The sequence below is a fragment of the Lipotes vexillifer genome, unplaced genomic scaffold (assembly GCF_000442215.2).
Source record: "Lipotes vexillifer unplaced genomic scaffold, Lipotes_vexillifer_v1.1 scaffold1491, whole genome shotgun sequence".
Taxonomy (NCBI): Eukaryota; Metazoa; Chordata; class Mammalia; order Artiodactyla; family Lipotidae; genus Lipotes; species Lipotes vexillifer.
In genome coordinates, this window is record NW_006771679.1 from 263,115 (window position 1) to 275,058 (window position 11,944).

The 11,944-nt window shown below is 38.9% G+C and overlaps 1 protein-coding gene across 1 annotated transcript in view; it reads left to right on the forward strand.

Moving 5' to 3' along the window:
* The first annotated feature begins 6,509 nt into the window (after positions 1-6,509).
* Positions 6,510-11,944, forward strand: part of KLF5 (KLF transcription factor 5) — a 28,828-nt gene continuing 23,393 nt past the window's right edge. Inside the window, exon 1 of the mRNA XM_007447096.1 lies at positions 6,510-6,519. The gene's annotated coding sequence lies outside the window, so the exon portion shown is untranslated. The remainder of the gene's footprint in view (positions 6,520-11,944) is intronic.

The window sequence follows — 11,944 nt, forward strand, 5'->3', positions numbered from 1 at the left end:
CTCATCTGACTATTTTTTTAATTTATTGATTTGTTGATTGATTGATTGATTTTTGGCTGTGTTGGGTCTTCATTGCTGCACACGGGCTGTCTCTAGTTGCAGCGAGCGGGGGCTGCTCCTCGTTGCAGTGTGCAGGCTTCTCATTGCGGTGGCTTCTCTTGTTGCGGAGCGTGGGCTGAAGGCGCGCAGGCTTCAGTAGTTGTGGCACGCGGGTTCAGTCGCTGTGGTGCATGGGTTTAGCTGCTCCTCGGCATGTGGGATCTTCCTGGGCCAGGGCTCAAACCTGTGTCCCCTGCATTGGCAGGCGGATTCTTAACCTCTGCACCACCAGGGAAGCCCCTCAGACTATTTAACATTGAAACTGTAGTCAGTCAAAACCCCTAAAACTTTTTCTGCATAACCATTTTTGGTGTTAGTATCATTACTACAACCAATACTAGCACCAGTACTTGTTGACCTAATTATATGTGCCATGATCTGCATAGAACACCTCTTTGGATGGCCCTTTATGCTATGTACTTCTCCCAATTCCATGCAGTAGTTATTATCTGCATTTTTGAGATGAGGAGACAGATTCAAAGCAGTTAAGTCGCAGGATTTGTATAAGTGAGAGAGCTGGAATTTAGTCCCTGGCTTATTGGAACCCTTAAGATTCCTGATTTTGCCAACCAACAGATTAGCTTTTTCTTCCCAGTTTGCATCTTGTATAACTCTCACGTCTTCCTCCAGGTCATTGATGAAAATATTATTTGAGAAAGATCCCCTGTGATAAATGCTGAACGTTTTCTTCTACATTGAAATCAATCACTCTCTGGGTACAGTTTTTACAAATAGTATAAATAAACCTTGCTAGATTGTAGGCTAATTCACCTATAACCATCTTATCCACAAGAACAATTTAAGATGATTTTTTTCATGCCTCTGGCATCCCCCCTGGCTACTAATCTAACAGCACCACTGGGGCAAAAAATGTTTGTCTTAGTTTAGCCCAGCTTGTTTGTATTGGAATTATATTGGTCCCTAGTGGTTATTCCTTTTCTTCTTACAAATTTTCCCTTTAGTAATCTATTCTAGAATTTTGATAGGGGTGACTTCAAACAATAGTAGTTTCCAAAATTCTGGTCCCTTTCTAACAATGTCACTGAGTTGCTATGTGACCTAGAAAAGGTCACTCTTTTGACCTAGACATTTCTGAATGAATGAGAAAATTAAATCCACCATTTATTAAGCTCAGTGTACAAATTACGTTTATTTGATTTTGGCCACAACTTGCCCAGCAAATATTATCTCTGTTTCACAGATGAGAATGCTGAGAGTTGGAGGGATTTGGAAACTTACCTAAAGTCACTCAAGTTATAAGTGGTAGAGCTGTTAGATATATTGAGTCAAAAAATTAATAAATAAATAAGTGGCACATTTTTGCAAACTCTTTATGCTGTAAATCATGTCAGGACACTATGCTGCCATTAATTGTTCATTTGTACCAAATGGTATAGACTAAAAAGTAGATTTGCTTGAGCATCTAAGTGTTTCCTACCCAATCAAATCAATAATGTATCAGAAGGCAACAATCCTCAAAGTGTTTTCAAAGGAGCACTGCAGTAGCCTCAGGCTAAAGCAGTTCTGTCAAATGTTTGACATAAGTTTCATTCTACTGAGATTCTCTTGGAGATTCAAAGCCTTCTGAGGAGCCCTTTAGAAAAGAAACCCATTTAACATTCGTGAGCCACAGAGCTAGAGTTTCCCTCATCACTTTTGACACAAGCTGTTATAGGTGTAGTTTTTCTTTTTTCGTCGTTTCTACTCCTTGGCACTCCAAGGATGTTTCTCCGGGGGTACAATGAGGTTTAAAAACATATTTTTATTTATATGAACGTACCTCTTATTTGACCGTGCTCCCTCATGTACTGAGGTTGAACCTGGCCTTCACAACCTCCTAAACCTCCTAGTTTAGGGATGTGCTGCTATCCCTTTTTTTTTTCTTTCCTTTTTTTTTTTTTTTTTTTTTTTTGGCTGCGCCCATGCAGCTTGCCGGATCTCAGTTCCTCCACGAGGGATTGAACCCGGGCCTCGGCAGTGACCACTGTACCGCCAGGGAATTCCCAGCTGTTATCCCGATTTTACATTTGCAGAAAAAGGTCTAGAGTTTCTAAGGAATTTGCTCAAGCCTGACAGCAAGAGAAGGGCCAAACCGAGACTCAGATTCAGGTTTTTCTCAAACCCAATTCAGCACTCTTTCACTTGACTCATGTCTTTGTTTTTCTGCCTTTGATCATTTAAAAAGCTTGCTGACGTTTCCAAAAACAAGCGACTTTGGAAAATGGACCAGGTTATGTTAAAAATGGTCGATGACCTTTACATTACGACTGTTTAAATACTAAAAGTGATATTTGGAATTCTTCCCCTTTTGAAAAGTTCTTATTCCTCCCTCAGCATCAGCAGTTGGGGCTGGGAATGGAAACGGGGTAGACCATACTAAGTTTGAGCCATGTGGGAAAACGATGGGATCCTGAAAACAGCAAATTAGCCCACAGCTATACCTGTTTACATAGTCAATGTGTGTTTGTTCTGTTTGAAGATACTTCAAAAATAACAACTGTAAAAGAGATTACTGCTTTGATCAGAGAATCTGAATCTCCTTTGTTTGACCATGAATAATTGGTCTTTGTAATGTTAATGCTTCTTTTAAGGAATATCAGATCTGTAAATGCACCTTAATTACAGGCAAGCCGTTTTGGAGGGAATTCACGACAGCATTTTATTGAAGGTCTTTTCTAGTTCCCCTTCAAATCTAATTACAGTAGAAAGATTATTTTACGCCAAGCAGCAAAAAGCTATAATTATTAGTGTTTTCATTCATGTTCACATAGGTGAAAAGAGTTATCTTATTGAAGAATAAGATTGAAATCTTAAAAATGTCCTAGTTTTCCTATTAAGCACAGAAGGAGGTAAAGCCTTAACTGAGTTATACTTGCTAACCTGTTAACCATAATCCAGCCGGCAGCTCTGAAGTCTGTTTTCCCCAGACTTTACACTTGGAAGCACCACTTGGGAATCCGCAACTTAAGCAATGATTGATTCCTAAATCTTGTTTTTAAATTTGAAACCAATTAAACAATCCAGTCGGAGAAGGAGAGAAGAAAATATCTTTTTTTTCAAAGGCTTCCTATTGTAATTTTGTGGTATTCAGCTTAGTTATTTTTGTTGTAAGAAAATAGATGTCAATATAGAAAGATGTTGCTGAAGATGTGAGGAAATGGGATTGCTAAACTGCAGATCGGGTGATTTAGTTAGATATGAGGAAGAATGTCTCAACAGCAGAGTGAAATCTCCTTATGTGGAGGTGGCTTGAAAGTTACATATTTTATGAAATGGTATGGGGCAAAGCTTGTGAGCCAAGCAGGGCCTGCTCAAAGAGGGGAAACTTTCCATAGACTGCATTTGCTGTCTTACTTTGTATTCAATCCCAAAATGGAATTTTCTCCTCTGGCCAGAAGGCTAACGACCGTTAAGCACTCATACCTTGCACCCACCAGCTTCCACCTTCCAGCCTGAGAGCATTTTTTGCAATATCGTGTTAACATTTAAACTTATCATTTTAAAACTATGAATAGAGCCCATCACACCTGTATAGGAGGGGAAATGTCTCTGAGGTTTAAACCACACTGAGTTAGCACATTCCCAGTCATTTGGGGTGTGGTTTTTTTCCTAATTATAGCAGCAGTTAGCTTTGCAGCATTGCATTCATTCCGAACAGCAGGGATGGAGAACAATAATCTTGTTTACCTGAAGCTGGAGAGAGTGTACCTAGCTTTGTTCCCTCCGCAGCCTAATCTAAGTGCTTTGCTAGGTGCCATCCTGCACAATAGAGTGTGACTGGGCCCCTCAAAGAGCCTCCCTCACCTGGTTAATTCAGTTGTCACTGAAAACCTCCACAAGGTCAATGAAAAACAGGTAACACGCCGTTTCAGACTTAATAAGGTGGCATCTTTTATTTACATTGATTTCAAAGACAGAGCCCTCAGATATAGTGATACCTTTTTTTAATTTTAATCGTTTAATCTGTTAAAATTATCCCAGGGAAAACAATGGAGCTCCTTTAGAGTGTTCTTGGCAGTGAATGAAATAGGAAGATGGCTGTTGTCAAAGGCTCTTTTGCAGTCATGGGGAGGAGCAAATTATTAAATGGACAAGTTATTTACATTTGAAAATGAACTGCATCTCACACGGGGAAATTGGGCGACAGGCGATTCTGCATTACAACGGGAACATGTCATTAGTTTTCATTTTCCACAACAAAGATTTTAGGATAATTTCCTTTCATGAGAGTTGTTTCTCTTCTATGTACATTACCCTTCAAAACCACTGTTGTCACCATCAGAGGGTCTTCGGTTTGGGTTTGGGTTTTTTCCTTAAGGTGTAAGAATAGCCTTGATTGTTCTAAATACCTAAATGTTAGGGCAAAAGTTTGATTGCAGCCAGCAAGAACTGAAATGGTGGGTGGGTACAGTACAAATGGGTCATAGCCCTTGTACAGTGCCAAACAATAATACTCAAAAGGTATACTACAGCGTTTGACATATTTTAGTGTTTTACAGTGTACACAGTTTATTTCTCTACTGTCAAATGAAGGCTACTACAGAGGAAGAACAGTAATCAGTTACACATTAACCATGAAAGGTCATTTCCTGTGGCAAATGCAAGGTCTATTGATCAAGTAATATTTGTTGGTAGAAATGAGTCTCATTACTGAATGAAGCTTGTGAAGGAAAATATTATCTAGTGGGACATCGTGATGTGTGCAAATCATCCATTTGCTCAAGGTGGTTTGAATATCATCAAATGTTTATCTGAACTTCTTAAATGTAATTTACTGACTTTTCAGCTAATCAATCCCCAAAGCTGCGTTCTTTTGTCAACTTACTAGGCTGCACATTCAAACAATGATTAATTGCCTCATGTTAACTATGAGATAAGAAAAAAAAAATGAAAAGAAAATGAATGACGTATTCATTTGGGTTACAAAATGGGCTATAAACTAGTTTCCCAGCATGAGCTGTGGTTTACTTTCAAACTTAAATAACTTGTCTATGTAACCTTATCTTCCGGGCACTTCCTGCAAACTTCATATATTATGCAATGAAGCCCATAAATATAGGTAGAAGTTAACTTGAATGGCTGAAACAGAGTTAACCACACACATGTAGTTAAAGCTTTATCACCATTTCTGTCATAAACCTCTCCCTTTTCTTTAAGAGATTTACCAAGCTATCATAAAAAAGTATTATGGCTGTATCTTTGCAAAAAAAGAACCCTTGAGAAGTGGCTTACCTCCTTAAACATAGTGGACTTCGGCTTACAGTCCCATAGTCATGAACCATGAGTGCTGCCACATGTCAGGAAGGCCACTTTGTTTGCATGTCCAATGTCGCAGGGTTGAGGTGGCACCGGCATTTATTATTCCCTTATTTTTCATAAATTCCTAAAGAATTTAACACAGTATAACTCCAATGATGACATATTACTAGAGGTATACGATTTAAACTCATTTAGCCAAGTCACCAAATAAACAAGGAAAAGTGTAAAATAGAATGCTTTATGGGGAAAAAAGTGATTATACGTAATCAAATATCTGTAATGAGAGAGATAGAAATTTTCCAGGCATATAATCAGCCTTAAATAACTGGGCAGGAAAATTGAAAGGTTCAGATCCCCTACATTGACTTAGTAAATGGCTGTAGCAAGCATCCTGATGATTCTGCTGACTTCTTTTCAAGAGCTAACACCAGCGGCGTTATATCTTGCAGTATATATGTAGCATCTTGAGAAATTTTGCGGTACGCCGCCTCTCACTGTTGTGGCCTCTCCCGTTGCGGAGCACGGGCTCCGGATGTGCAGGCTCAGCGGCCACGGCTCACGGGCCCAGCCGCTCCGCGGCATGTGGTATCTTCCCGGACCCAGGCACAAACCCGCATCCCCTGCGTCGGCAGGCGGACTCTCAACCACTGCGCCACCAGGGAAGCCCTCAGGTGATGTATTTTTATGTACAGTACAATACAACACAAGATAAACAACACTGCATCCTTCTCAGTTCATCACATCAAAAAAACCCCATGATATCAGTTTGTCCCATTAATGATGATGTGAATTTTGGTCGGCAGGCGGACTCTCAACCACTGCGCCAACAGGGAAGCCCATCTAATATATATTTTTTAATGGGTAGACACAAGCCCTCTCTTTCTAGGAATGATTTCTCTCCAGAAATATGAGATTATCTTTAATTACCTCTTACTTCTATCAGAGAAGTCTGAGGATCATGGAGTGGAAGATTACTGGACTTGAGTCAAAAAACTGAATTCAAATTCTTCAAGGCCCTTCTCCGAGATCTCTTCCTCCAGGAAGCCTTCCTTGACTGTCTGACACAGATAATGCTTTATCTTTTAGGTTTTCAAGGTATTTTCTGTTTAATCTTTAATAACACTTTTGGTCCCCTTTGAGTCACCAGTGCTCTTTAGCACAGTTCATGTCCCATAGTAGGTGCTCAGTAAATGCTTGTTGAATAATGGGTTTCTAAAATTGAGAGGGTTCTATTAGGTGAGATGAATCCTTTGGTTCTTTTCAGACCAACCACATTCCATGAATCCTAGCTCATCTTCCTAGTAATAGGCATTTATGGAGATAGGCTACTTTTTGCATGGAATCGCCAATGCTTAGCTGGGACATAGCTAGCAACCTCCCTCCCTGCCTGCCATCCACAACCCCCAATCTCTCTCCTCTCCCCAGAGGTAAACTGATAACAGATGTGTGTTAGCCATTTGAGACAATGTATATTTCACATAAATCACTTACATAAATGACACCATGAAATATGTATTAACCAGTGACATTGTTTTTCACTTATTGTGCCTTTAGAGACATTTCATGTCAGTATAGATATAGCTACTTCATTCTGTTAAAATTTCTGGGTAATATGTGGATAGAGTAGAATTTACTCACTCATTTACTTGACCATTACTTATTGTTGGATATTTAGAAAATTGTCAGTCTGTCATTATTACAAACAATGCTGCAATAAACATTCTGCTACATCTATCTACTTTTGTGCACACTTAAGGGATTTTGAGGAATGAATTTCTAAAAGTAGAATTTCAAAGTGTGTGAAAATTTTACCTTTTGATAGATGCTTTAGAGTGCCCTGTGCAGAGAGCTGTTTTACCAAGACCCTACAAAGTAATATTTTTACTAAAATTATGAGACTTCCAGTTTCCCCACACCCTCTCTGAATCACTTTCATTTCTGTACATCTGGTGAGTAAAAATGGTTATCCCATTGCTGTTTGTTTTGCATTTCCCTGAGAGTGGTGGGGTTGAGAAACTTTTCATACATTTATCGGCCTCTTGTACATCTTCTTCTGTGAATTGCCTATTTACCACCATTGCCTAATTTTCCTTGGGTTCTCTCTTACAGATTTTTTTTTTAAAGATCTCTTTTATGATTGTGAATATGAATCCTTCATTGCAAATGTTTTCTCCCAGATAGTCACTTACTATTTAGGGGTTTGGGGTAAAGGGGTCTAGACTCTCCATTAGGTTATACTTTCTCTTGGACTTTATTATATAAATTCTTTATATAGCATGTAGAAATTAGGTTTGATCTATCCATGAGCCAACTGTTCTCACCAGTTTACCCAGTTTGTGGTTTACCCTAAGCACTATGTCTGTTCTTACCTAGAATTCCCTCCTCTCTCCTCCTATCTGCTGTTTTGCAGAAACTTGTGTTTTCTTTAAGGTCAATTCAAGAATCAAAGTCCACAACGGATCTCTCTTCCTTGTTCACTATCCACTGGCACAAAGTTATTTTGTTATTTTATGTGTACATATACTGTAACTTCGACGAGATGGGAAGCTACCCAATTGAAGGTCCCTTGCTTTTGCCATAACTCCCACTGTCTAACACATAGTGGGACTCTAATAAATAATTGTTGGTTGTTTTAAAAATTCTTTTTTATAAGAAAATACTTAATCTACCCCTTCTCCCCCAGACATGTACACCATCCCTGTGCATTTCTTCAATCATCTTTTTTGTGTAATTTGTCTTTTGTTCCATTTGTTGTTAGGTCACACCTGCTTATAATGTCTGAGGTTCTAAACCTCAACAATAAATTGAGAGCAATGTTAAGGATCTGACTTTCTGAAAATTCCCTGGTGGCACAAAGAAGAATCTAATATTTTTCAAATTTGAAAGACGCATGTCTAATAATTCCCTGGGATAGGTTTTTATTTCATGCTACCTGAGACCTGTCTCCTCAGACACTAAAGAGAGACTACGGCTTTACGGCAGTTTTTTTTTTTTTTTCTTTTTTTGGTTTATTTGTTTGTTTTTTAAAATTAAAAGTCAAAAACCTAATTGTACATTAAAATACAATTTATATTTCATTGATTGGTCAAGTTGTTCTTCTTATTACTACTGCTTCTACTGTACTGTCCTTAAAAAAATTTTTTTTATATCATAGAATGTTTCAAAAAGATACAAAAATAGTGAGAATGAACCCTTCATGTTCTCATCACCCAGCTTCAACCATTATTAACTCGTGGTCAATCTTTTTCATTCATACCTTCATTCAGTGTTTATCCTCTCTGGGTTCTTTTGAAGCAAATCCCCAAATGTCAAATCATTTTATACTTAAATATAAAATTTAAGTCCAAAAATGTAGTTCAAAGCTCTGGAGGCCCTTGTGTTTTGTGTGTGTACATGTGCGTTCTTCATTCAGACATGCATTTTCATATAGTACTCTACACGGCAGAGCCATGGTTGGCTGAAGAAACAAAGATGAATGTAATATATAACATAATAAAAATAAATTTGATAAGTGCAGTGATAGTGGTGGTACTCAGTACATAGGGCCATCATGACAAAAATGATAGTTCCATAAGGTCTGTATGTTTTAGCTGAGGTGGGATTGCTTTTATGGGTTTGTGATAGGTTCTCCTCAATTTAACTTCAAGTCTCCTACAAAAACAGATCTGTGAAGACCAGTGCTAGAAAGCAGGATCTCATCTTTTGAAATAAAACAAATAGTTCTCAAACCTTTATTCTTTTTTTTCCTTTTAATTTCAAAATGATTTCAAACTTAAAGAAAACGTTGCAAGAATAAACAAAAAATTCCCATATTCATTTTACCCAGATTCATCAGTCACTAACATTTTGCCACATCTGCTTTCTCTGTCTCACGCTTTCTCTCTCTGTCCCTGTTTCTGCTTATCTCTCTCTGTACACACACACACACACACACACACACACACACACACACACACTGTTTTTGGCCTTGATTAATTCAACCATTAGTTGCAAACATCATGACCCTTTATCCATAAATATTTAGGGAGTATATTCTAAGAACAAGGGTATTCTCTTATATAACCAGTTATACTGTTGAGTTCAGAAATGTAGCATTGTCCATACTCAAATTTTGCTAATACCCCATAATGTTCATTGCAAACAATGCTGCAATAAACATTCTGGCACGTCTATCTTTGTGAACATTTAGGAGATTCTGAGGAATGAATACCTAAAAGTGGAATTTCAAAGTGTTTGAAAATTTTATTTACAGTTCATACTCAAATTTTCCTAATTAGCCCAATTATGTTTATTGTGACAGTTCCCTCCGGCCTCCCCCCATGTAGATCAAACCAGGATTATTTATTCCTTTAAAAAGAAACAGTAGCTGAAACTTTGTCTTTCATGACTCTTTCATCATATATATATTTTTTAAATTTATTTTTGGCTGCGTGGGGTCTTTGTTGCTACGTGCAGGATTCCTCTAGCTGCTGCGAGCGGGGGCTACTTTTTGTTGAGGTGCGTAGGTTTCTTATTGCGGTGGCTTCTCTTGTGGAGCACAGGCTCTAGGTACGTGTGCTTAGTAGCACGGGCTCTAGAGCGCAGCCTCAGTAGTTGTGGCGCACGGGCTTAGTTGCTCCACGGCATGTGGGATCTTCCCAGACCAGGGATTGAACCCGTGTCCCCTACATTGGCAGGTGGATTCTTAACCACTGCGCCACCAGGGAAGTCCCTCTTTCATCATATTTATTGTACATTTTTGAAGAGTGAAGCCAGTGGTTTGTACAAAGTTCCTCAATTTGAGTTTGTCTGACTTTCCTCATGGTTAGATTCAGGTGATTTTTTTTTTTTTTTTTTTTACATCTTTATGGGAGTATAATTGCTTTACATCAGGTGACCTTTTAAAAATGCAAATCAGTTTACATCAGTACTCTACTTATACCCTACAGTGGATTTCTGTGTCATTTAGAATATAATCAATATTCTTGCTATGGAATACAAGACCATAAATCCTAGTCTCTGACCATCTCTCAAGTGATGTATTTTATGTACAGTACAATACAACACAAGATAAACAACACTGCATCCTTCTCAGTTCATCACATCAAAAAAACCCCATGATATCAGTTTGTCCCATTAATGATGATGTGAATTTTGATCATCTGCTTAAGGTAGTGTCTGCCAAGTTTTTCCATTGGTAGGTTACTATTTTTCCCATTGTAATTAATACCTTATTTGTGGGGAAATACTTTGAGACTATGTAAAATATCCTATTTCTCATCAGAATGGTGCCCAATCATTTTAGCTTCCATTAATTCTTGCCTTAATCAATTAATACTACAATGGTTGTTAAGAGGGTGATGTTTCTAACTCATTTCTTCCACATTTTAAGATGGCATTCTATGAAACTTTTATTCTTAACTTTACCTTTTATGTTTATAAGAATAAAATTGAGTTCACCAAACATCAGTGGTCTCTTTGGTGTGGGACACTGTGCTCAGAGACATCATGATGGACACAAAGACAAGACCATTCGTGTCCTGCAGGGACATGCGATTTTGTAGGGGGAGATGGATTCAAGGCAGATGGTTAGGAATGCTTTACTGGGGATACAAAGCTAATAGGAAGGAGAAGAAACCAAGAGAGTATAGTTTTTACTGGGGTATACGGAGTGACCTTGGGAGAGGGGTGGGATTTTAGCTGGGCTTGTGATTTATGGTATATGTAGTCAAAGACAGACATTGGAGGGAACAGCAGTGGCATTTGGGAAATGACAAATAATCCCTATGCTTAGAGCCTAAGGCTCCTGGGAGAAGAGGCAGGGAGGTGTAGGGAGATTCCAGGCTGGAAAGATCGGCTGGGGTTGGCTCAACATCCCGAACTGAAGAGTTTGGACTCCAATTTACTGAGAAGCAAGAAACATATTTGAGGTGGGGTGTGGGGGAGTTACCTGTCAGATAATGCTTAGGGTAGGGACTGTATCCTACCCATCTTTGTATTTTCAAGGCCTACAGCAGTGCTCAGCACACTAAGGGTGTTCGATAAATGTTTTCAGGCACCAGTGATGTGCTGGATGATTTAGAATAGGGGTGTGTGTGTGTGTGTGTGTGTGTGTGTGTGTGTGTGTGTGTATGTTTTACTTGTGGGTTGAGGTCATGATGGGAGGGTGGAGAAGGGGCATGTGGGCCCTTAACTCTGAAAGCAGCTCTCTATTGACTTGTTTATAGAAAAATGTTTAAAATATTAAGTTCCTAGACCACCACCAATATGCTCCGCTGACTTTAATTTTCAATTCCCAGAAAGCAAGTTTGGGAATTACTTTAAACAACTTTAGGTGCCAGTAAGGAGAACAAGGCTCTCAGAGAGAAGATAGTAAAGACATCCTATTAGAAACCATTTTACTCTATATCGTCTTTATGAATATTTTAGAATTTCAAAAACTCCAAAAATGGGAATTCCCTGGCTGTCCAGTGGTTAGGACTCGTCGCTTTCAACGCGGTGGCCCTGGGATTGGTCGGGGAACTGAGATCCCACAAACCCTGAGGCGTGACGTGGGGGGGGGGGGGGGGGGGGGGGGGGGGGGACCACAAAAAAAAAAAAACACCTT